At 31.2% G+C, this 27,089-nt stretch overlaps 1 protein-coding gene across 1 annotated transcript in view; it reads left to right on the top strand.

The window, feature by feature from the left end:
* The window catches only part of FSTL5 (follistatin like 5), a 994,361-nt gene that overhangs the window by 749,912 nt on the left and 217,360 nt on the right, over positions 1 to 27,089 (top strand). The window lies entirely within an intron of this gene.

Raw genomic sequence — 27,089 nt, 5'->3', positions numbered from 1 at the left:
CAATGCATTAGTGTCCCAGTTTTCCCACAGACCCTCCAACATTTATCATTTTTTTTGTCATCTTAGCCATTTTGATACATGTGAGGTAGTACCTCAGAGTTGTTTTAATTTGCATTTCTCTAATCAATAGTTATTTAGAGCAAAAGAAACTTAATCAAAATATTATTAAATATCATTTTACAAATATCTCTGATGAGTAAATAATGTCAGGTATTATTAACCATTAATGAAGAACTGCAATTCTAAGATGTTAATTGAATTATCCAAATTCTTACAATTAAGTGACAAATCAAGTAGTGCACTACACTATATCATACTGCACATTAATAAAAAAAGATATTTCCTAAAGTAAAGTGGTAATTTTTAGGTATATTAACAAAAGATACCCTGAATTATCTTTGATAATAACTGAGAAAGTATGTTCTTTCTTAATATTTACTGCTTCAGCAAAACATACTAATTATTGTCCAAAGCAATTATATAATGTTCAGGTAATTACACAGATACATACACATATGTTAATTAATATGTTAATAATGGATCAATATGTTAATATGATAATAATATATATTAACATAATATAGATATAGATATCCAGATTTCACTTCAACATACAAAAATAACATCAGTTTAAATTGCTGAAGCATTCACTATGGAGTCACTTTAAAGAATAAAATTCATCATTGCATTCACAATAATAAATTGTAGAAAATATTATTTAAAGACACCTTTCCAAAAACATACTTCTTGAGTAATGTGACATACTTGTGCATTTATTAATTCCCAACATACTTGGGATATACATGGATGAAGTTTAAAGGATAAGATTTTTTTTTTTTTAGAGACAAGAGAACTAATTGACATTCTATTATAAGGTGTAGATCCCTTATGAATTGAATGGAAGGAAAGGGTTGGAAAATATTTTCAAATATGGACAGGCTATCTAAACAATTTGTCTACTTTAAGACATTTCCTTCCCTTTTCTCCCTTAGCACTGAACAATTTGATCAAAAATAGGTGATTGTTTTCCCCTTTAAAAACATGGGGGAAAAAAGCTATTCAGAATTTGCTTCAGATTCATACCAGATTTTTCATCTAATAGCAATTTTGCAGTGCACTTCAATTTATATATTCTTATCCCCAAACACAGCCAAGAAAGATTCATCTATAAAATGAATCTTATGCTGTGGGCTGTTATGTCCCTTGCAGCTGAGGTGGATTGCAATTAGCACAAGAAAACTCCTTTTCAATCCTCTCTTGGCTTATAAGAGACAGCTGAGCCAACAACAGCTGCATCATACAATTGATTCCCAATTGAACAATTTCATAAAATTCAGTGCTAAATTTCTCATATGTTACATATTACCCAACTAATTATTGAGTCACCATTGCTCTTCTTTCTCCATGTTTTCAGAAAGACCTGGGGCTTGGGACTATTTTATCATTCACTTCAATTCTTTATCTAGTTCTTCATCATTACAGCCTAATTAACATTCATCAAACTCATTATGTTCTTAAATAGCAACTCATTGATTAACACAAACATATTAATACAAAGAGTCAAGAAAATAACAGGTATTGCATGAATATCATGGAGTGAGAAGGTATTAGAAAGATATATTCAAAAAGAAGATTCAGACTTTAAACTATGCATATGTCAAAATGAGTCAGAAAATTATACTGTATATAGCAAGGGGTGGACAGCTAGGTGGTGAAAAGAGTGCTGTCCCTGGAGTCAGGAAGACTCATCTTCTTGAGTTCAAATCTGGCTCAGACACTTACTAGCCATGAACAAGTCATTTAAACCTATTTCCCTCTTTTGTAATCTGTTAAATGTACTACAGAAGGAAATGGCAAATCATTCCCATATATCTGCCAAGAAAAGCCCCAAAATGATTATGAAGAGTTGTACCAGACTGAAAAAAATGACCAAGCAATAACAAAAGAGCAAGGGTTGATTTTGTAAAATTGTTGCACCATTTTACTTTCATGGTTACCTATGCAAGGTGATTCTTAATCTTAAAATTAATAAACTAAGAGAAAGTGACTTTTCTAAGCTTATATAACTAGTTAGTAGAAAACCTAGAACTTCAACTGAGATCAGAAGGAGTAAAATGATAAAATATATTTTCTATTCCTTTAAGACTTAGTTAAGATACAACACAATCTCCTCTTTGAAATCTTCCTTAATCTAGATAGATCATTTTTTTCCCTTAGTGATGCCTAAAAAGTCCAAAACTGGATTGAACTAGTATAGGCTGCACTCTTACAGTGTGCAACAAAACAAAATCAAAACACCATGTTCTATTGTCCAGAATATTGTCCAAAATATGCAATGCAGTAGTTAGATCATACAAAAAAATACTGAATGGAGTTCTTAGTATTACATTGTAGAAAAAAAAAATTACTAAAAAAAAAAAAAAAAGAAGAACTCAGAAGGAGAATAAAAGAATACTGTAGGGAATCTAAATTCTACCATAAAAGGACTGATTGAAGGAAATGGGCATATTTATTCTAGAAAAGACAAATCTTAGGAGATTATGATAGTTTCTGAATATTTGAAAGATAGTTGCAACTTTTTTTTTCACCTATTTTAATCAGAGCATATCTCTCAGGGGAAAAAAAAAAGACACTGATTACATAATGCAGAATTTGCCTCTCTTAATAATTTGAACTATCCAAAAATGGCACAGTTATCATCAGGAAGTTTGAGGTTACATTTGACTAGAGGTATCCAAGAAGAGGTTGCATGGATGCTTCTTGGGTATATTGTGGAGTATATTTTTATTTGGTTTCAGGTTAAAGTAGATCAGTCTAGAGTAGGACTTCTTACACTTTTTCTATTTGTGACACATTTTGCCCGAGACAATTTTTATGAAGCCCTTTGTATGTAGGTATATGAAATGGATATATAAATAAAATATATTGATCATAAATCACAATTTTGTGATCCCCACATTCATTTATGTGACCCTATATGGCAATACAACCCACAGTTTTAAGAAACTTTGTAATAGATGGCCTCTTAGGTCCTTTAAGTAGTTGTGATTCTATAAAATAATATAGCAACAGGTTGTATAATGAATTGGAGAAGGGGAAAAAAGGAGACAAAAAGTTAGAAGACTATTGTGATGATTCAATTAGAGATAATAAAGATATGAACAAGAATTCTTGAAATAGAGATGGAGAGAATAAAACTGATATAGGATATGCTGCAGGGAAAGACTCTATGGTACTCTACTAACTCCAGGGCTGATTTAATATTGGGTTTGAAGTATAGTCGAATCACTGACATTTTCAGCTTTGTAACAAGGATAACAAATGATACCATTTTTAAAAATCAAGTATGATGATGAGTTTTTGAAAGAGAAGGTAAGTTCAGTTTGAGAAATCTTGATTGTGAATTGTTAGCCATCCGGTGGAAATATCCATTAGGAAACTAGAAATTTGGAGTTTAGTAGGAAAAAAAAAAGACCTATGCATTTGGAAGTCATAACAACAACAAATCACACAGTAGGAATGGAAGAGATTATCAACATGGAGAACATATAAAGAAAATAATTGAGAACAAAACAATAGTGACATGGTCTCTTATCTAGTAAGGAAAAATATATTGCAGCATTTTTTTTCTCTTTATTTGAAAGAATGTAAGTGGAGATAAAAAGGAGCAGGACAAAAGGAGCAGGAAAATAATAAGGACTTAAGGAAAGAATATTTTCTTTAAAAATAATCACTGACTCAGATGTATGTTTATTATAGTTTATTAGGAAAATTATAAGACTGGGGTGGCAAAATTGTTTCTACATTTATGGAAAGTATGAATGGTTTATAAGAGAGAAGTATTATCTTTTAAATCATATTAACATCTAATTAAGTGATACCAAACCTAAGACTCAAAACCATGCAATCTCCTTGCTTTATTTCCCAGTATATTACATTATAATCCTTGTTTTACTTTTATTTGCTTTACCTTTGAGAGAAATATTTGAACTCATTAAAATAAAATTTTCTAGTTCAGACATGTCTTCATAAAATAGACATAGTTTCTCTATGATGGTTTAATTCTAGGACATATTCTCTTTTTTTTTTCCCCTGTGACCATATTTATTGCTTTTCACTATAGTTATTAGATTTCTCATTTTCCCCTTGTTTTATATGGGTTTGTTATCTGCAGCAATGTACTTATTTTTGTTTAATAGTTTTCATAATAACGGTTAGGTAATGATTCCTGAAAGTGACCATTTTGCAGCAAAGACTCTGAGTAATAATCTTTTGTTTTTCTCAGTTACTAATGCAGGATTTGTGCGAAGCTTATATTAAAAGATAGCAGAAAACTGGAAAACGATTTTTACAACAAGTGTTTCTTATGAAGGCCTCATTTCTAAAAATGAACTGAGTCAAATTTATAAGAAAACAAGTCATTCCCCAATTGATAAATGGTCAAAGGATATGAACAAGCAGTTTTCAGATGAATAAATCAAAGCCATCTATGGTCATAAATAAAAATACTCTAAAACACTATTGGTTAAAGAAATGCAAATTAAAACAATTCTGAGGGACCACCTCAATCTGTCAGATTGGCTAATATGACAGGAAAAGAAAAAAAAAAGATAAATGTTAGGATGTGGGAAAGTTGGAACACTAATGCATTATTGGTGGAATTATAAACTGATTCAATCATTCTGGAGAACAACAGGGTATAAAATTGTTCATCCTCTTTGACCCAACAATATTTCTACTAAATTTGTATCCTAAAAAAAATCATTCAAAATAGAAAAGAACCAACTTGTTAAAAATGTTTATAGCAGCTTTCTTTATGATGACAAAGAAATGGAAAACAAGTAGATATCCATCAATTGGAGAATGGCTAAATACATGGTGTTACATGTATGTAACACAATATTTATTTATTTATTTATTTTTGCTAAGGGGATTGGAATTAAGTGACTTGCCCAGGGTCACACTGCCCGGAAGTGTTAAGTGTCTATGAGTCCAGATTTGAGCTCTATTCACTATACCAACTCCCAGAATCTTCTATTTTCTATTAAAAAAAATGATGAGCAGGTTGATTTAAGAAAAACTTGGAATGACCTACATGAGCCGGTGTTAAGTGAAATGAGCAGAACCAGGAGAAAATAATACACAGTGACAATATTGTATTATGGAGATCAACTTTGATAGAGTTTTCTCTTCTCAGCAATACAATAATCTAAGACAATACTGCTGATGGAAATGCTATCCATATTCAAAGAAAGAGATAAAAAGACTGAATGAAGATTGAAGCATACTATTTTCCTTTTATTATTTTTCTTTCTCATGGTTTTCTCTTTATATTCTGATTCTTCTTTTATACCATGATTAGTGTGGAGATATGTTTAATATGATTATACATGTATAATCTATATTGGATCATTGCCAACTTGCCATCTTGGGAAGGGGTGAAGAGAGAGAGGGAGAAAAAATGGAAATCAAATCTTATAAAACCATATGTTAAAAACTAATAAATTAAAAAAAAAACTGATGCTAAAATATTTGTATAAATAAAAATATTATACTATTAGGAAATTACTGTAACAATAATGTTGCAATGAATCAGCAGAAAGGAGATTGCTATATCTCCACCACACTTCCAACATCCAAAAAAATGCAGAAATTTAAGGGACATTCCCTTTTAGAAGTTGAGGGAAAAAGAAATATTGTTATTTTAGCATATGTTCCCAATTTTACTTTTTGGCTTTTTTAAAACACTATTTTAAAAATTCTTTATATACAATTTTGAGTTTCAAATTTTCTTCTTTTCCCTAGTTCCTCCCTTTTCCTTTGATAAAGAAGGTACTGTGCTATCAATTATACAGATGAAGTCATGAAAATATTTTCATATTAGCTATATTGCAAGAAAAAAAAGGCACATAGATAGTCGGGGGGAAATGTATGTTTTAATCTATATTCAGAGGTCATCAGTTCTCCCTCTGGAAGTGAATATCAATTTTCATCAAGGTATCTTTGGAATTATCTTAGATCAACTTATCAATGAAAATAGCTAAACCTTTCACAGGTGATCATTATTATAAAACTTTTGTTACTGTATACAATAATCTCCTGATTCTGCTTACTTCAGTTAGCATCAGTTCATATAGGTCTTTCTAAGTGTTTTTTTTTTTTTAATTTCTTATAGTATAATAATACTCCATCACAATCATATGTCACAACTTACGCAGCTATCCCCCAATTGATGAGTGACCCCTTAATTTCTATTCTTAAACACCAAAAATTACATGCTTTATTTTATTTGTATGAGTATATCCTTTTCCTTTGGAATAACTGCACTAAAATACATTTAGTCCCAATTTCTTTATATCCTCTCAATCATTTGTTTATTTATTTTCTTTTCTTCTTCTTTTTTTTTTTTAATAAAGTTAGCCAATTTTATAGGTGCGAGGTAAACATTTGAGTTTTTCTTTTTTAAAAAAATCTTTTTTTAAAATACACATTGCTTTATGAATCATGTTCATCAATCAGAGTAAAAGGGAAAAAATCATGGGAGAGAGAAAAACCCTAGAAAAAAAGAAGTAAACATAAAATGTGTTGATAAACATTCAGTTTTCTTAGTTCTTTTTCAGGATGCAGGGGGAATTTTCTGTCCAAAGTCTATTGGGATTGGTTTGGATCACTGAAGCAATGAAAGGAACCAAGTCCTTCATAATTGATCATTGCACATTCTTGTTCTTATTGTATACAATGTATTCCTAGTTCTGCTTGTTTCATTCAGCATCAGTTCATATAAATTTTTTCAGAAGCCTTTCTGAAATCAGTTTGTTCATCATTTTTTTTAAAGAACAATAATGTTCTTTTATCTCCATATACCACAACTTGGTCAGCCATCCTTTAATTGTTCTCTTATCTAATTTCTGCCAAACTAATTCCTAGTATATGTGACATTTTTTTTTTTTTTAATTTCAAATGAAGAGTTCTTTATCATGTAGGCATAGATTTTTGGATATCTCAAACATAACATTACTATGTGTTTTTTGTTTTCTTTTTGGCCATTGTATATTATGTAACTAATTTATTCCAGTGTTATACCACTCTATTTCTTGCACAGTACAAAGATTGAATTTATGGTTATGACTTTGAAATAAAGTTTGAAGCCTGATACTGCCAGATGACTTTTCTTCACATTTTATAAATTAATCAACCTTGGTGTTCTTGACCTTCCATTTCCCAGATAAACTAGGTAGTTATTTCTTTTTTCTTTTTTTAGCTTTATGATATAATTTTATGTTAGTTTGATTGGTATGACAATAATAAGTGAATTTAAGTAGTTCTATTATTTTATATGATATTGGCTTAGCCTACCCATGTTTTTCCACTTCTCTAGACCTGTTTTGTTTATTTATGTGAAATTTTATTTTTCAATTGTGTTCATATAGAATCTGAATTTGATTTGTTATTTAAGATTTTTTAATCACTTCTTATGGGATTTTGTTCTTAATGTGTAGAAAAGTTAATAATTGATATGCATATATTTTATAAACTTAATCTTTGTTAAAGTTAGTTGTTTTAACTAGTTTTTTTAAGTTGATTCTTTAAAGTTCTCTAAAGTAACCCATCATATCATGTGCAAAAAGAGATAGCTTGTATTTTCATTTACCTATTTTCATTCCTTCACATTATTTTTCTTTTCTTATTTTTAGAACTACTAATTTTAATGTAATGCTGAATGATAGTCATCATAATAGATATCCTTATTTCACTCCTAATCCAATTGGGAAAGCTTCTAGTTTATCCCCATGAAAGATATTTATTCTTGATCTCAGATAGATATAGCTTATCATTTAAAGGCTCCACTTACTCTTATGCTTTTTAGGAATTTTGAAAGGAATGTGGGGTTGTATTTTGTTTTAAAAATTCCACTTCTATTCATACAATTTTTTTTTGTTAATTTGTTATTGACAGGGTCAATTATGTTGATATTTTCTTTAATATTGAACTAGTTCCACTTACTGATATAAATCCTATCTGGACATTGCATATGATCTTTGTGAAATATTGGTATAATCTCCTTGCAAATACTTTATTTAATATTCTTGTATAAAATATTCATCATGACAATGAAATACATTTTTCATAAAATAAATTTAGTACTACTTGTTCACTTTTTTCCTCCAATTATTTTATGTAAAGTTGTAATTATTTTTTTTCTTTAAGTGTTTGGTAGAATTCACTGGTAAACCCCTGCAGGGGTTTTCTTAAGGAGTTCATTTTTTGTTTGTTTGATTTCTTTTTTTTTTTTTTTCAAGATAAGGTAGCTATTTAAGTATTTCTTCCTTTATGTTTTTTTTTTAATCTGAGCAGTTCATGTGTTTGCAAGTATTCTTCCATTTGATTTAAATTCTTATTTTTACTGGCATATAACTGGGGAAGACAGTTCTCAATGATTACCTTAATTTCATCTTCATTGATGGTATATTTATCATTTTCATTTTCAACACTGGTAGTTTAGGTTTCTTCTTGTTTTCAATCTAGTTAATCTATGGCTTAACTATTTTATTAGTTTTATTTATTTTTCGCATCAAACCAGCTCATAGATTTTCTATTTAATTGTTTTAAGCTTTCACTTTTATCAAGCTCTCCTTTGTTTTTCAGAGTTTTTATTTTGGTTCTTATTTGAAAACTTTGAAATGTGTCCTTTTTCTATTTTTTAATTCCATATCCAGTTCATTGATATTTTTTCTTTTATTGATGTACAAATTTAAAGACAGGAATTCTCCTCTAAGTACTGCCTTGGCTGAATACCACAGATTTTGATATATGGTCTCCTTATCATTATTTTTTAAATATTTATTTAAACTTTATACAAGATAAATAAAAAATAGAAAAAAGTCAGAAAAAGGAAAAAAAATAAAACAAACACACAAACAAAAAATGCCATGTACTTAGTAAAACAGTAGGGAAAATTCAAAATATATAATAATAAACTTCTATTTCAAGAAAGCACATTTAATAAAATGAGACATTATATTAATGAATGTCCATATTTTATTTACTTCCTTGTAGGCTGTGCATTTTCTACTTTACTCTTTCCCGCCCCCTTTCATCCTCCCCATTCAAGCAGGTTATAGTTAAGCATGGGTTATTTATATATATAGATTCAAACACACACAGATAATCACACACACATATATATGTATAATACATACACATATATACATTTGCCTTTGTACATACAAATTTATGGATCTAAAACAATATTATCATAATTACTGTTTTTATCTTTTCCTAGACAGTTTTGCTTTTTAGAATCACATCATACTCTGTCCCAATCTTTCTTTTAGACTACCCAGTTATTGATGTCAATCTTAAATAAATGGCTTGCATTTTCATGTGTAAAACATGTTTGTCCTTGCTGAGTCCCTTGAAATTTGTTTTTGACATTAGCTCTTATATGTCAAATTTTCTATTGAGTTCAGGTTTGGTTAAAACAAAATTTTAAAAATCTGCAACTTCAATGAATATTCATTTTTTCATTTAATATTATGTATGAATAATCTTGTTCAATACGGTATTTTTGGATACAGGGCTAGTTCTTTTCATTGGCAATGCATAATATTTGAAAACCTGTGGTCTTATTGTAGCTGCTGATAAATCCTGTACAATTCTAAATGGAACTTCAATATATTTGATTTTTTTGTTTGTTTCTTGTAAAATGTTCTCTTTGATGTGGTTTTTTTTTTTTTTCAAAATTTAGTAAAAAATTCCTATGTGAATTCATTGTAGATCTCTAGGATCTTGGCCTTAAAATATATATTGTGTTCATCTCATATATTTGCTTGATTTAATGTGATTTTTTTCTTGCATAGTTATTTTATTTTTTTAGTTTTACTTCAATCTCTTTTGATCTTTAAAGTCTTTTTTGAGTTCTCTGAATTCTTTCTAGTCAGATAGTCATTTAACACTACTTTTGGGGTAGGAGGTTTTCTTTCTTTCTTTCTTTTCACTTCACTGTCCTCCTCTAAAGATGAACCCTGGTGTTCCCTATTCCCATAATAAATGTCTATGGTTGGGTTCCTTCTTTATCTGGTGATTTTTTAATGATTACTAATAGTGTAAGCACCTCTAATTCTGGTGTTGGAGAAATGGTACCTTTAGCTTCACTTCAGTTCTCCTCTCTGATCTGGAACCCCAAAATAAAAAGCTCACCTTCTTGCAAGTTCCCACAGTCAACAGTGTACCCCACTGCTTCTGGACTGACAGGGTATGCTAGTTCTCCCTTGTCGAGGGCTGTGTCTCTACAGGAAAACTTGCTGGCATCCCTAATCAACAATGGTTCTCTCAATTTTTCCAGACTCAACTCCCCAAATATTCATGATTCCCCAGAAGGTGAAAATTCCTGTGGTACAGGCTGATGCTACCTCTAAAACTAGCTAGCCTTAGGACTCCCTAATTACTCATTTTGGGGAACCATCATAAAGATTCTCCTTCACATAGGTTAAACCCCACTCCTGGAAGCTTCAAGTCTTCTTGGGTTGTCCTAGGAGGACCCCTATTTTGACTCCAGTCTTATTTGTTTTTCACTGGTATATACACTCTCCCTGAGACACAGTTTTGGGTGGGGAAAATCTGAAGTGCCTGGAATTTTTTAACTTATTCTACCATCTTCTCCAGTTATTTTTAATAAATTATTTCTTTGCCTTGTTCTTTAACCTACTTGTTCTTTAACCTACTCGTTCTTTAACCTACTCTTTCTTTAGGAGTAGATCATTTATCTTCCTCTTAATTTTTAATTGGTGTTTCCATTGCCCTTTATTGAATATGTTTTTTTTTCTTGCATTGTTTTCTAAATTGGGAACATTTACAATTTATGTGTTGCTGCATTTGTTTATGAGATTTTTAGGTTTTAACACATGGTCTTTTTTGTGAGAGTGTCATGTACAATTAAGGAAAAGATGCACACTTTCCTAATCCCATTCACTTTTTTTCCCCCAGAGTTTTATTTAATCTAACCTTTCTAAAATTCTCTTCACATCCCTATTTTTTTTTGTTATTTATTTTATAATAAGCTTTCTTTAATTCTGAGAAGGGAACAAGCTCTCCATTATCATAGTCTTATTCTTTATGCTATAATTTATTTAACTTTTTCATTAAGAAGTTGAATGCTATTTCAGGTGATGCATAAATGTTTAATTAATATTGACATTACTTCATTGTGTATGGTATTTTTAACAACAAGTAGTTTCTCTACTTATGTTTTTTTAATTAGGTCTTTTTTAATTTCCTTTGTATGATATCATAACATATTTTTTTCTTTAGTTGAAGCTTAACAGATCATCCTTAATACCTTATTTTAACTTTTTGCATGCTTTTCTATTCCAAGTGTATTTTTATCAACAACAAAATGTTACATTCTGTTTTCTAATCCATTTTGCTATCTGCTTCTGCCTTATAGGTGATTTCATCCCATTCACATTCAAACGTATGCTTCCTAACTGTACATTTCCCTCCATCCAATTTTCTTTTATTTATCATCTCTTTTTTACTTCTCTTTTTATTCTCTTTCTTTTTGCCCTAACTCTTCTCAAAAAAATTGTTTTTCTAATATCAACAATATATTAGCAAAGAGATTACAGTAATTTATCCCCAGAATGATATGCCATGACCAAGTTGGATTTATACCAGGAATGCAGGGCTCATTCAATACTAGGAAATCCAGAAGGATAATTGACTATATCACTAACCAAACTAACAAAAATCATATGACTATCTCAATAGATGCAGACAAATCATTAACAAAATCCAACACTCATTTGTATTAAAAACACTAGAGAGTATAGGAATAAATGAAGTTTTCCTTAAAATGATCAATAACATCTACTTAAAAGCATGAGCAAGCATCATATGTGATGGAGATAAAATAGAAGCATTCCCAATAAGATCAGGAGTGAAACAAGGTTGCCCACTATCACCATTTTTTGTAGAGGACATTTTGTAGAGTACTCCAAAAAGGTGTACTTAAATCTAGGACAGCAGGGTATTTATAGTTAAGTACTACTCAATGTGAGATAATGATTCTCTAAGCACATACTTAATGTAATTTAATGATGTAATTAATTTAGTTGGCATATACTTAGGGTAATATGGTGATGTAATGTTCTACAGTTGTGCATGCTCAATGTGGTTGTACAAGCTCAGTGTGAGGTAAATACATAAAAAGTATTTAAAGGAGTCTCAGACTAATGCTCTCTGAGCTGCAGCTCTCTCTCAGCCATAGCTCTCAGCCACAAACACAAGAGAAGAGGTGAGATTCCAGACTTCATCTTTGTCCAGCCATGTGGCCCTCTTGCCTCCTTTATTCCTCTATTAAGACGAAGGACTTGGGCTGATCCTGAGGTCCTCCAGAGAGCTAGTCTGGACTTTACAACCATTACTATTCAAAATTGCATTGGAAATGTTAGCTTTGGCAATAAGAGAAGAAATAAAGATTAAAAGAATCAGAGTAGGTAATGAGGAAACCAAATTATCTATCATTCTTCGTAGATGATATGATGGTACACTTAGAGAATCCTAGAGAATCAACTAAAAAACTATTAGAGACAATTCACAACTTAGGCAAAGTTGTAGGCTACAAAATAAATCCCTATTCATCATCGACATTTTTATATATTACCAACAAAGTCCAGCAGCAAGAGATACAAAGAGAAATTCCATTTAAAACAACTATGGATAATATAAAATGTTTGGGATTCTGCCTGCCAAGGCAAGTAAGAAACTATATGAACACAATTACAAAAGTTTTTCCATGCAAATAAAGTCAGATCTAATTAATTTGAAAAATATCAATTCCTCATTAGTAGACTGAATTAATGTAATAAAAATGACAATACCATTCAGAACCACACCAATCAAACTCCCAAGAAATTATTTGACAGAGCTAGAAAAAATAATAACAAAGCTAATCTGGAAGAATAAATGGTCAAGGATTTCAAGGGAATTAATGAAAAAAATGCAAATTAAAGTGGCCCAGTTGTACCAGACTTAAAACTATATTATAAAATAGCGGGCATCAAAACTATTTAGTACTGGCTAAGAAATAGAATCATTGATCAGTGGGATAGATTAGGTTTACAAGTCAAAACTGTCAATAGCTATTGTAATTTATAGTGTTTGACAAATTCAAGGATCCCAGATTTGGAGATAAAAATTCACTGTTTGACAAAAACTGCTGGGAAAACTGGAAATTAGTATGGCAGAAACTAGACATTGTCCCACACCTAGTGTTATATACAGAGATAAGATCAAAATGTCTTCATGATTTGGACATAGAGATGTTATAAGCAAATTAGAAGAAGATAGGATAGTTTACCTCTCAAATCTGTGGAGAAGGAAGGGATTTGTAGCCAAAGGAGAACTGGAATACATTATTGAATACATAATAGATAATTTTCATTCTATTAAGTTAAAAAGTTTTTGTACATACAAAACCAGCACAGAGAAGATTAGAATGGAAGCAATAAACTGGGAAAAATTTTTGTATTCAAAGTTTCGGTTAAAGGCCTCCTTTCTAATATATAGATATATAAGTATGTATATCAAATTGACTCAAATTTATAAGAATTCAAGCCATTATTCAATTGATAAATGGTCAAAGGATATGTACAGGTAATTTGCAGATAAAGAAATTAAAACCATTTTTAGTCAGATGAAAAGATGCTCTAAATCACTACTGAACAGAGAAATGCACTCTGAGGTACCACATACACACTTCTCAGATTGGCTAAGATAACGGGAAAAAGTAATGACAAATGTTGCAGATGATGTGGGAAAACTGGGACACTAATACTTTGTTGGTGAAGTTGTGAACTGATTCAACCATTCTGGAGAGCAATTTGGAACTCTGCCCAAAGGGCTATAAAACTGGGCCTACCCTTTGATCCAGCAGTGTTTCTACTGGGCTTATGTCCCAAAGAGATCATAAAAGAAGAAATTGGATCTTCATGTATAAAAATGTGCTTGCCCTTCATTGTAGTGGCAAGAAACTGGAAACTGAGTGGATACCCATCAGTTGGAGAATGGCTAAATAAGTTATGATATATGAATGCTATGGAATATTATTCTTCTATAAGAAAAGATCAGCAGGATGATATCAGAGAGGCCTGGAGAGACTTACATGAACTGATGCTAAGTGAAATGAGCATCACCAGGAGATCATTATGCATGGCAACAAGAAGATTATATGATGATCAATTCTGATGGACATGGCTCTTTTCAACAATGAGATGATTCAGGCCAGTTCCAATGGTCATGTGATGAAGAGAGGCATCTGTGCCCAGAAAGGGGACTGTGAGAACTGAATGTGGGGATTACATCATAGAGTTTTCACTCTTTTTGTTGTTGCTTGCTTGCATTTTTTTAAAAAAAAAATATGTTTCCCTTTTTGATCTGATTTTTCTTGTGCAGCATGATAATTGCGGAAATGTGTAGATGAATTGCACAGATTCAACATATATTGCATTACTTGCCATCTAAGAGAGCAGGTGGGGTGAAGGTAAAGAAAATATTTGAAATCCAAGGTTTTGCAAGGGTGAATGTTGAAAATTTTACATGTCTATGTTTTGAAAACAAAAAGCTTTAATAAAAGAAAAAAATTGTTTTGCTTCTAACCATGTCCTCTCTCTTATCAATACACCTTTCTGTTATTTTCTTCCCTTCCCACTTCCTCGTTGAATAAGAGAGATAAATATACCTGATTGTAGTTCAGTCACTTCACTCATATCTGACATGGTTGGTTTTCTTGGTAAAGTAGAATGAATTGCCATTTCCTTCTCCAGGTTATTTTACTAATGAAAAAATTAAAGCAAACAGGATTTGTGAATCTAGCTCAGGATCACAAAACTAGTATCCGAGTTAGATTTAAATTTAAGTCCTCTTGACTCCTGAAGTGGTATTGTATCCATTTTACCACCTAACTTTCCATATCTAACTCTTTCTATATTTATTCTTATCTTTGAACCAATTCTCATGAAATTGATTTTCATTTCTTACTCACTCCCCATCCCATTTTCCCCTCCACTGTAAAAATACTCTTTGTGTCTCTACCTCTTTTGTGTGAGATTATTTTCCCCAATCTTACTTTTTCTTTTCTTCTCTCCAAGTTTCTATTTTTTTTACTCATTCATTTTTTGAGGTTATCTCATTATAATTGATTTGCTCCTATGCTGTCTAAGTAGAGTAATTTTAAACTGCCCTAATAATAAAAAAGTGTAACATTTTGCCTCAAAAAAGACTTTAAATAGTTTTACCTTATTGAATCTCTTATGATTTCACTTTCACATTTATCTTTTTAAGCTTCTCTTGAATCTTATACTTGAATGGCAAATTTTCTATTCATCCCTATTTTTTCATCAGGAATACTTGATAGTTCTTTTATTTTGTTAAATATATTTTTTCTCTGAAGCATTATAATCAATTTTGCTGGGTAGATGATCCTTTCTAATACATAATGCTATAACTCTTGCCTTCTAGACTCTCACAAGTTCCCTGCTTCTTTCACACGGTATATGCTAATTTTTGTGTCAACCTAAATATGGCTCCTTGTTATCTGAATATTTTCTTTCTGCCTGATCATAATATTTTCTCTTTGTCCTCAGAGTTTTGAAATTTGGCTATGATATTCCTTCTTATTTTCACATTAGTATCTTTTTTGGGAGGTGATAGTGTATTCTTTCAATTTCTATTTTATTTTCTGATTCTAGAATATTGGAGAAGTTTTCCTTTATGATTTCTTGATATATGATATCTTGGTGTTTTTTTTTATTATTCTTTTCAAGAAGACTAATAATTCTTAAATTATCTCTCTTTGATTTGTTTTCCAGGTCAGTAACTTTTCTTAATGAGATATTTCACATGTTCTTTTTTTTTTTTTAATTCTCAAGACTTTGATTGATTCATGATGTAAATTACTTCAATTTACCCAATTGTAATTTTAAGGGGTTATTTTTCTCATTGGACATTTGTACCTCTTTTCCAATTTGTTCAATTCTGTTTTTAATTAGTTATGAAATGTTATATACTCCCTCCCCCATTTGGCCAATTTTATTTTAAGGTGTTATTTTCTTCAGTGTTTTCTCTTTTAACACCCTGTTAAGTGTGTTTTCACATTTTTTGCGTTCTTTACCATTTATTTTTTCCATTTTTACCTTCCCTCTATTATTTGATTTTAAAAAATTATTTTCTGATCTTCCAGTAATTCTTGTTGAAATTGAATAATTGAAAATTCTTTTTTATTTTTTTTGGCTCTGCTTAATAGCCATTTTCATGTTCTTGTTTTCTGAGTTTGTTTTGATCTTTCTTGCTATCATAATAGATTTTTTTTTCCTTTTTTTTTTTATTTAATAATAACTTTGTATTGACAGAATCCATGCCAGGATAATTTTTACACAGCATTATCCCTTGCAATCACTTATGTTTTGTTTTTTCCCCTCCCTCCCTCCTCCCCCCCCAAGATGGCAAGCAGTCCTATATATGTTAAATATGTAGCAGTATATCCTAGATACAATACATATTTGCAGAACCGAACAGTTCTCCCACTGCACAGGGAGAGTTGAATTCAGAAGGTAAAAATAACTCGGGAAGAAAATCAAAAATCAAATAGTTCACATTCATTTCCCAGTATTCCTTCTTTGGGTGTAGCTGTTTCTGTCCATCATTTATCCAATGAAACTCAGTTAAGTCTCTTTGTCAGAGAAATCCACTTCCATCAGAATACATCCTCATACAATAACGTTGTCGAAGTGTATAATGATCTCCTGGTTCTGCTCATCTCACTTAGCATCAGTTCATGTAGGTCTCTCCAAGCCTCTCTGTATTCATCTTGCTGGTCATTCCTTACAGAGCAATAATATTCCATAACATTCATATACCACAATTTACCCAGCCATTCTCCAATTGATGGGCATCCATTCATTTTCCAGTTTCTAGCCACTACAAACAGGGCTGCTACAAACATTTTGGCACATACCGGTCCCTTTCCCTTTTTTAATATCTCTTTGGGGTATAAGCCCAATAGAAACACTGCTGGATCAAAGGGTATGCACAGTTTGATAACTTTTTATCATAATAGATTTTAATGCAACAATTTTTCGGGGGTATGGAGAGTTGTTTGCTCATTTTACAAAACATTTCTTAACTGAAGTTTGTTAAAGTTGGCCTCTTCTCACTTGAGTCAGGGGAAGAACACTACCCCAAGATTCAGACTTTTTCATGGTACTGTTTTCTGGGCTTTATTTGAGGTTTTGTAAGGTTTCACTTCTAGAGTGATGTGATATAGGTAGAGGTCTCTGCTCCCTTAGGCTGTTTTCTGTTGCTTACCCAGAAATTTCACTTGATGCTTTGCAACTGTAAGACCTGGAATTGCTGTCTGGAAATGGCTGGAGTCAAGCCTTTGCCTAGTGCTGACTTTGTAATCTCTTTTGGTAAAGTAGTCTAATCCCTTTACTCTCCCTATTTTGAAAGCACCATAATCTGTCACTGCTGTTATTTTGAAATTGTTTGGAGAGAAATACTGGGAAAGTTTGGTTGTAGTGCTTCCTCTACTCTGCCATCTTGACTGTGCCCCTTCATAACTTGGCTTTGGATTTTAATATGATTCCGGTTATAATTACGAGTTCCCTGTCAGGAGTTAATAGGGTGTTTTCTAGTAGGGTTATACCCTACTATACAAATGTATGGATTGTTCAGGAAGGAATAACACCTCTGATGACAGGGTTTGCCAAGTGCTTTTCAAGTTGTTTACCCACTTTTGATATCCACTTGTCACTCAGCTCTGCACTGTGGCTCTGAGAAACTATAGTGCCATGCATACATGGAATCACCATTTACAGCAAATGGAGAAATTTTGAATGCTGTCAGTAAATTCATTTACCTTGCAGCATAATTTTTAGGAATGTATACATGGATGATGAGAATGACATATGCATTGCAAGAGCTAAGATACCAAATTGAAGGTCAACAAAGCTATTATGCTAACTTCATTGTTGTATGCCTTTGAAACATAAACAATATACCAGGAGACTCACAGGAATATTTTGGATTTTGTGTTTTTATACAAATCTAAATAAAATTGTTAATACTTTGTGCAATGAATCATTTGATGATTTCCTAATCCTAGTTTATAATTATGAGAAAAGTCTTCAGTGAATATTATACATCTATACATCATCAATACTTTATCAGAAACATGAATAAGAAAGTTATATGATAATGATGAGTTCATTACTAACCAAAGTAAGAAGTTCAGTTTTTGTATCTAGATTCTGAAATTTACTACTTCAGTATTATTTTGGATAAGTCTGTAAAATATAGTATGCAAGACTTTAACAATTGGTAGGAATTGAATGTATGAATGAATGGTCACTTAATCTCTCATAACCTCAGTTTCTTCATCTGTGAACTTGGAATCACATCTTCAAGCTTAATCATACTTTAGAGATCATTGAGCCCTATCCCTTCATTTGGCAAATGATGAAAGAGAAGATAATATTCCTCACAGTAACTACATTGTAAAGACATTGTAAAGATATTTTGTAAAATTTAAAGTACTTTAGACAGAAGAATTATCAATATATAGTTATCATTTCCATAGCTTCCACAATCAAGTATCATGATTAAAGTTGTTTTGAAGCTTTGGTGTTTAAAATTGCCTGTAAAATATTACAGAACTAAAGTACATTATTTTAGGAATATTCTTTCCTAAATTCCTGAACCCATTTGGAAACTGATTTAAATGAAAGACCTCTCTGGAAAGGTCTTCATGAAAGAGTTATCTTTTAAAATGCAAATACAGGTATAATTTTTCTTATGTAAACTTCTTTCCTTTTTTGCTTCTCATTCCAAATTATTAGTACTTCGGCTCTTTGAAAGGCTTATTCCTTGCTAAAAGAACTTCAATCTTCACTAACTTCAATTTTCCTTTCTGTTGTGCTTCTTAAATTTGATTTGTGCCTGAAATAGTTTATTTTAGAAATAAGGAAAGATGTTTGTAAAATAATGCATTCTTCAAATTGACCTGATAGTATTTAATTTCATTTTTCCAGGGTGGTATTTATTGATGCTAGATTAAATTTCTAGCCAAATAAGCTATTTGGGAAATGCAGATAACTTTTAGGCAGTCACATCCAGTAACAGTGATTTAGTCATTTTCAACATGTAGATTTCGTTTTGCTTAAATTATTTTTATTGTTCTTTTATGAAAATATATTCTGTACATGTAAAAATAACCAGCAAAATAGCTTTCCCAATATTGTAAAGTAAAAGCATACGCAGCATAAACAAAATTAAAAAGAAAGGAAAATGACTTTGCTGGCTGTATGCATTACAGTCTTACTCCCCATAGAAAAATGATTGTAAATGTGTTAATGTTGGGACAATGTGATATTTACAATGTGATATGTACTATGGAGAATAGTACAATATGGGGTCCATGGTATATTTTTACCTTTTATGCTTTCCTAATTGATGAGGAAAGTCTGGTATAATTGATCACCTGACTATGTATAACTAAAATTGTTGGACCACTTTGTGACTATCCTCTCTTTTTCCCCACAAATTTCTGAATGGATGATAATTTCCTAATGGGTATTATATAATTGTGGTTTAACTTATATAGTGAAAAAAGTACTTGACACAGAATCCAAAAAATTGAGTTTGACTGTTTATTCCATTTACTAGCTAAATAGCCTTGAAACAAATCTTTAATGTCTTTTAAATCACAGTTTCTTTAAATGTGTGACTTGTAACCTATAAATCCCCAGGACTCTGGGTTAACATGGGTGAGGTCAGATTCTAGAGACTTATCCTTAACATAATGATTTTCTTTGTTTGACTCATTATTTCTACTGAGAAATACATCACGTCTTCAAAATAAAGTTTAGAAACAAATCATGTCTAAGTTTCTCCCTATGTAGCCAATTCAATCTCTCATTCCTGGTCAAACATGTGAGATACCAAATATACTTGGATATGGAACAGACAGTTTAATCCTCACAGAAAAAGGAAAATGACACCTAAAAAAAAATCAGAGAATCTACAAAACAGATATAAAAAGAACTTAATACTTTTCAAATAATTTTCAGTTGTGTTGGAAGATTGCATAAAATAATATTAAGTTTGTTTTTTTTCCTACATAGAATAATATAGTATGATCTCCCCAGCCCAGCTCATTCCCAAACTCATTTTCCCCTATGGTTGAGACTTTGTAAAATGTGTGACAATATTTGATGTTCCTTTGAATAAGAATATTCTTCCTTTTAATGTGTATTGTAAGATAACATGTTGGCTTGCTCTTCAAGTAGGACACTACACAACATTTATATTGACAATCCTTTATTTTTTTTGAAAAACAAAAAAAAAAGTCTGTTTAAGTAATTAAAACTCTCCTCCACATAAGAAGATGGAGTGCAAAAACCATTATCCATTAACTATCTTTCCATTTCTCATGAAAGCATGTCTACATGTACATCTTTGCCATATGCTTCTACTAAAAATTTACACCAATTTCAGATTGAGAAAACTTACTTTACTATTAACTATTTACTATTAACTGAAGACCAAAATAGGGAAGCTATAAACAGAAAGTAAATAAAAATTATGTGAGGAAAGAAAAGAGAAGAAGACAGTATGAGAAAGATGAGTAGAGAACAAAAAGTAGGAGAGTAGAAGTGAAGGAAAGAAAGAAAAAGAGAATAACAGAGTGAAAAGGAGAGGGAAAATGAAGGGAGGAGAAAGCAGAAAACAGAAGGGAAGGGGAAATGAATGAAAAGATGAGTAGGGGAAAAAAAGGGAAGGGAAGAGAAGATAAATAAGAGGAGAGGAGAAGAAAGGAGATACAAAAAGATAAAGAGACAATGACAGAAAGAGATAGGCAGACAGACAGAAACAAAGAGACAAAGTCAGATAATGGAGAGAAAGACAGACAGAAACAGAGAGAGAAAGAGACAGAGATGAAAATCAATAAAGATTTCCATTTACACAGCAGAACATAAGATCCTTATACATGAAATTACAAATCTATTTATACTCTTTACTTGATTTGTATACTTTAAAGCATTCTATGGGCATCAACTGTTATTACAAACACAAGTTTGTTAATAAGATTTGTTTCCACAATAATCATTTATACTTAGTTACAAATAAAGGAAAAAGAATCATCCCATTTTTTTTTATTTGCTTTTTCCCCCCTAGTTCTTTTAGAACACTAATAATTTTGAAGAACTTCAAACTCAATACTGTAATTGTAGGTCATATTTGACCTCTTTTATTCAAATTGCTTGTTTATTCTTTCTTTCCCATATCTACTGCTGTAGATATTAAAATAATCTAGTTGCAAAACTTGAGTCATATTAGACTCACAAATATCCTATAAGCTTCCTCATATTATTTGTTCCAACTCATGCAAAAATGAATCATTTCTACAGACTCCATGTCCAAAAATAATCCAGATTCTGCCTGAAGATCACCAACCGCTTATCTTTTGATGCTATGCAGGCCTCTTTGGTTACCCCTCTTATCTGGGTACTACAATTTTTCTTTGAGAAATGGCTACCCATTGGTTTGGGTTTTGTGCCCAATATAGAAAGTTTCATCCTTCTTCCATACAACGTTCAAATACTTGCATACAATTATTAAGCTCCCCCTAAATCTTTTCTTCTACCTCCCTATAGCCAGATCTCTGTATCAGTTACCACACAGTCTTAGTTCATATCTTTATATTATCTTAGTTGGCCTGCTTTGGCCAGTTCATGGTACCTTTTCTGAACATCTATTTGTAGTTTTCCTCTTTTCTTCAATCATTTCATCATGTACATGGTTTCTATAAGATGGTTGATTATAAGTTCCTTGAAAACTTCCTCTTTGTTATTGTTTTTCTCCAGCAGCTAATAGAGAACAGAAAACACCAAAAGCAAAACATTATGAACCAAAAAGTTGTTACAGTTGAATCAATTTAAGGTAATTTAAAAAGTAATTTAAGAAATATAACACAAAAGAAAAGCTTGGTCTTTTTTGTTTATTTGTTTTAGGAATTTATATGCTGTTGGGTGGGGAAACTAGCCAGGGCTCAATGGAAACAATGATATTTGTATAGTTTTTCTTTTTGTTTCTTTATTTTGAATCTTATTACAACCATGTGAGATAGCTTCTTACATGTATCATTATATGTATTTTACAGAAAGAAACTTAATCTCAGAAAGGAAAGTAATGATTTGGCTGTGAGCAGGCAGTTAATAGAGGCAGGATTTAAACCCTTATCTGGCAGTTAAACTTAGATGCAAGATTTAAATCCTTATACCAACACTTTTCCCACTGAACTATGCAGCTTCTTAATAATAATAATAATAATATATATATATAATAACTAAAGAATGCAGCTAAGTATTTTATAATATTACTCAAACTGCAAAGTGATAACAAAGTAAAGGAACAGCCAGAAAGGAAAGACTTTCTGGAGAAAATATATTTTTAAATAATGTCTTTTGGAGGACAATTAGAGTTAATTAACTTGTCCAGAATCACAGGACTATTAAATGTCTGTGGCTGAATTTAATCTCAGGTCCTCCTGACTCCAGAATTGGTGTTCTATATCCACTGTGTCACCTAGCTGTCCTTAAGGGTTGTCTTGAATATAATGAATAGTATTTACCAGAAGGGATTTTGAAGATATTTAAAGTAAAATGACCAAAAATGAGTAGTTATGAAAGCAAATGAATTTACTCATCTAGTCATCAACAGTTATAACCTCCCTGACTCATGATTGATCCTTCCCTTTCTCATTTCTCAAAATCAAACAATTGCTAAACTGCCCCGGATCCCTGTGCTGTTCCTGTGCTCAGCTACCTCTCCTCCTCCCCACCCCCAATTCGCATGCCCTATTGAAACAGACTTAAAAAAAAAAAAAAAAAAAGTTTTTTTCTGAAATATCTTCTGCTGGGAATTTGTTACACTCCAAATATTTGTGGTTTCTGTCACTCCAAAATCAGTTCAGAGGTTTTATTTGATGTTGATCTGAAGATCTGAGGGACTCCAGGAAGAGCTCAGATAAAGACCTGTCTCTTCTTGGCTCCACCCTTAGATTGTACCATCTTTTCAACACTTACAGAATTACCACTGTATGTAAAGTATTCATTACTTCTCACCTTCAGTATTTGATTTCCTTATTCCATTCTCTTCATGCTCCAAACTTTCCTACAAATAGAATTCTTTTGATATTCTTTTACAGATCTAACTACTGCATATCCTTAACCAAAGAGACTCTCTATTAACCCCAAATACAAAATGCAAACTTCATATTGAAATGTAAAAACTTTTATAACTACGAATGTGCATGAACTTTCCACTTTTATCTAATTAACAAATTAGCTGAATAGTCTTCATCTCCTGATTATAGGCATTTGCATAGTCCTTCTACCACTTCTTTATCTTTTCCTCCTTTTGAAAGCATTGATTTATTTATAACTCAGGGGAGATGGCATACATTACAAAAGGTTTAACAGATCATTACCAGTCATCCTTCTCCCTTCTTCTTTTCTTGAATACCTGAAGCACACAAAGAGTTATAGTTAATATCACACTCTTCTTAAAATTGCATCATGTTTACACTGGATAGGCTTATTTGTTTATGTTCACATACATATATGAATGGTTCTTTTCCTCCTTACCTCCTTGATATTAAGAATTTATAATCTTCTTATTTGTTCCTCTTGTGATAAACATGGAGTTTTGTAAATTGTAGAAATTTTTGATAAATATTTGTTATATTAAATTCAACTAAATTCAGTAAGCAATAAATGTGATCTGAAGGACCCTTAGAAAGTATGTGATTCTGAGACTAGTCTGCATCCTTTATTATTATATGAAGTGAGAATATTATTCATAAATAAGTACAGAAAGAAACCCAGTTAAACTCTATTAATATTCCTCTCCAAACAATTTAAAAATAATGCTTCAAATTAGATTTTAAAACACCAGACCTAAAAAGATAAATAACATTAAATTTTGGAATGGGTTATTTTTTCTAGAATAAGAGATCTTAGATGAGTGGCAAGAGAGGTTTATGACAGTAAGGCAGAGGTCTGCATGGAACACAGGTAGACAAGGAATGGCTTTGGAGAGGGCAGCAGCAGTTTCAAGAGCACTGATATCAAAAATGGTAAATGCATTAGCCAAATGTTCAGAAACAGGTTATAGAAGGCACTTTGATAACAATAGGTAGAAATTGAAGCTAAAAATTTTCCCCTTTTTATTTTTAAGTTTTTTTTTTTTTTGATGATATGGCCATTACATTGTGTCTGATTTCACATTTATAATTGCTATTATAGTTGACTTCTCAGAGGATGGGAGGAGAAGAGGGAGAGACAAAGGAATTTGGAATTCAAAATTTCAAAAGAAAAGAATATAAAATAATTTTTAAAAACCTAAAAAAGTATCTCTGCTCTGGGATTATTTGTGATATTTGAAGGAGTTTGGAGTTTGCACACAAATAGTTCCTTATGTCAGTGAAATTATATTTGAAATATACTTTCACTCACAAATTGTTTTTCTATGAGCATATTATTTTGTCTAATTAATTAGTTCCTTAAAAGTAAAGCTTAAATATGTATTTACTAGACTGATGATTTGAATAGTGACATTTATTAGTAAAAAAATAAGAAAACAGCACAACTGGATTAGGAAATGAGAATTTAAAATATGAACATTAAAAAAAGTAAGCATTAAGTATAAGAGAAAAAATGAGAAATACCACTTAGGATACCACTTTATTGATTGTCCATATTCCAGTCATTTTTGCAAAATGGATAAAAATTATTATGTTTCTATACTCCCATATCAATTTATATATTTCACAAAAGTCATGGTTATAATGTATTCATGAATTTTAAATTCATAATCTCTTGCAAAATTCTTTCATTTGTCTCTAAAGGGATAATTGTTGGATTGAGAATTGGCTATATCCCTGGAGGCTTTAATTAAGTAGTAATTTTGAGGAGAATGAGTCAGGGGCCAGTAATACTCAAAGAACTCAGTTCTTTATGTGTAAAGATAGAAGGGATTTTTTTTTTTTTTTTTTTTTGGTCTTCTTCTCAATAGCCACAATCCAATGAGTATGGTTTATAGGCATGGCAATAGTTATCCAGAAGAATACACCCTATCGATCACTTGGAGAGTCATTTTTAGAGAGTTTAAACCATTTTTTGCACATTAGTGATATGCACTCCAATTAGACACAAAGAAATACAATCACTGAAGGACAAAGGTAGTACTCTCCTGGTAACCCAATTTGCAACTCTTCAGAAAGGTTATGGAAATAATCTAAAAGGATACAGTTACTTGTAGATCCCTGAACCTCTGATAAGGTCCAGAAGATGTATTCTTTGGGTACATGTGACAGGAATTTTATTTGCCAACATTTTTTTTTCAAATATGGCATTTAAACATATATACAGAAATAGAAAAGTAAAGTAACCAGAAGAATAATTTTAACATCTCTTTAAGTACTACTGACAGGATCACTGAAGAATTATTTATCAAGCTCTTAATTTGCATTTAATTAAGAAATATTTTCCAAGCAAGTGTTCTAAATAAAGGTTCTTTATCATTAATTATGTTTCTAAATTTCTCATCCATATATTTTTAAATGATAAACTATAGCAGAAACACAAGACACTTGCCTAACAAAAGAAAAAAAAATCCAAAAATGAAATTCTTTATATCATAACATATATGATTTACGAATTTGTATTGTCTTTTAAAAATTGTGTCTCATTAACTGATACATACTGCCAAAATTAGCTGAGGTTCAGACAAGTGGGTTAACTATAATTCAACAACAATTTTGAACTGAGACGCTATTTCTCTGAATAAAGCTTATGTTTACTTAACACTTTATATATCTGAATTGATTCTCATGGAAATCTCCTGAGGTAAACCATACATGGGGAAAAAGACTAAAAAAAATAGATAAAATTTTCAGTTATGTAGTTAATAAGTAGCAGATCAGAAACAAACTAGGAAATATTTCTTCAAATATAAATTCTTATATATAGCTCCCTGTGACTTTCAAATTATTTTTTTCATTTTCTCTAAAACTTAGACTATAAGAATAATAAAAAAAAAATAGGTAATATGATTTTTGCATGGTGAGTCATTTATGCTTGGGAATGTATTAGAGGACCAATCTCCAAATTTTATTTCTCCAAACTGAAAGAAAAGAGTAAATAATCCATGGCATAGGTAAGATAGTGCAATGGGGATAATATTGTCTTTGGAGGCAGAGAACCTGGCTTCATATTTTCTCTTTGTTTCTTATTTTTTCAAAGGTAGCCTGGGGAACAAGAATTGTTTAATTTCATAGGCTCAAGTTTCCTTAGTTGTAAAATTAGGTGATTTATATAGCGTATGTTTAATATCACTTCTACATCTAAATCTCTAATAGTATGGTTCAAATCAAGATGTTGCTCTTTACTGTGTGTTTGCATGTGGTCATGGATAGACAAACCACTTCACTTATATTTAGTTTTATAATTTGTGATGTGAGAAATTTGGATTAGGTAGCCTTTTAGGTTTCTTCTAGTTATCACAATTTGCAGTCTTTATCTGTTATATAGCTAGGAGGCACAGTGTGGTCCTGGAATGACAAAGATCTGAGTTAAAATTCAACCTTGAAAATTCACTAATTCAAACTCTGTATGCTTCGCTTAACCTCTGTCTTCTGTTTTCTCACCTAGAAAATTGTGATAATAGCATCTATCTCTCCGAGTTTGTGAGGATCAAATGATAAAATTTATAAAGTACTTAGCACAGTGTCTGTTCAGAGTAGGTACTTCATAAATGGGTGTTCTCTTCCATCCCTCACCTCATAGCCCCTGTTAATCTGCTTATTTGTTCTTCTTGTTTGATTAGAGGGTTATTCCTTAAATTGAAAACATATCCACAGATGTCAAAAATAATGATTTCTTGGTAGTCAACACAGTGAAATGGCAGCAATTGAAATAGTACTGGCTGAAAGTAACACTTCTGTTTAAGAAGTTAGAAAACTTGCTTGG

This window comes from Antechinus flavipes, chromosome 6 (genome assembly GCF_016432865.1).
Source record: "Antechinus flavipes isolate AdamAnt ecotype Samford, QLD, Australia chromosome 6, AdamAnt_v2, whole genome shotgun sequence".
NCBI classification, from domain to species: Eukaryota; Metazoa; Chordata; class Mammalia; order Dasyuromorphia; family Dasyuridae; genus Antechinus; species Antechinus flavipes.
Note: the sequence above shows the minus strand (reverse complement) of the source record. Positions and strands in the feature narration are given on the sequence as shown.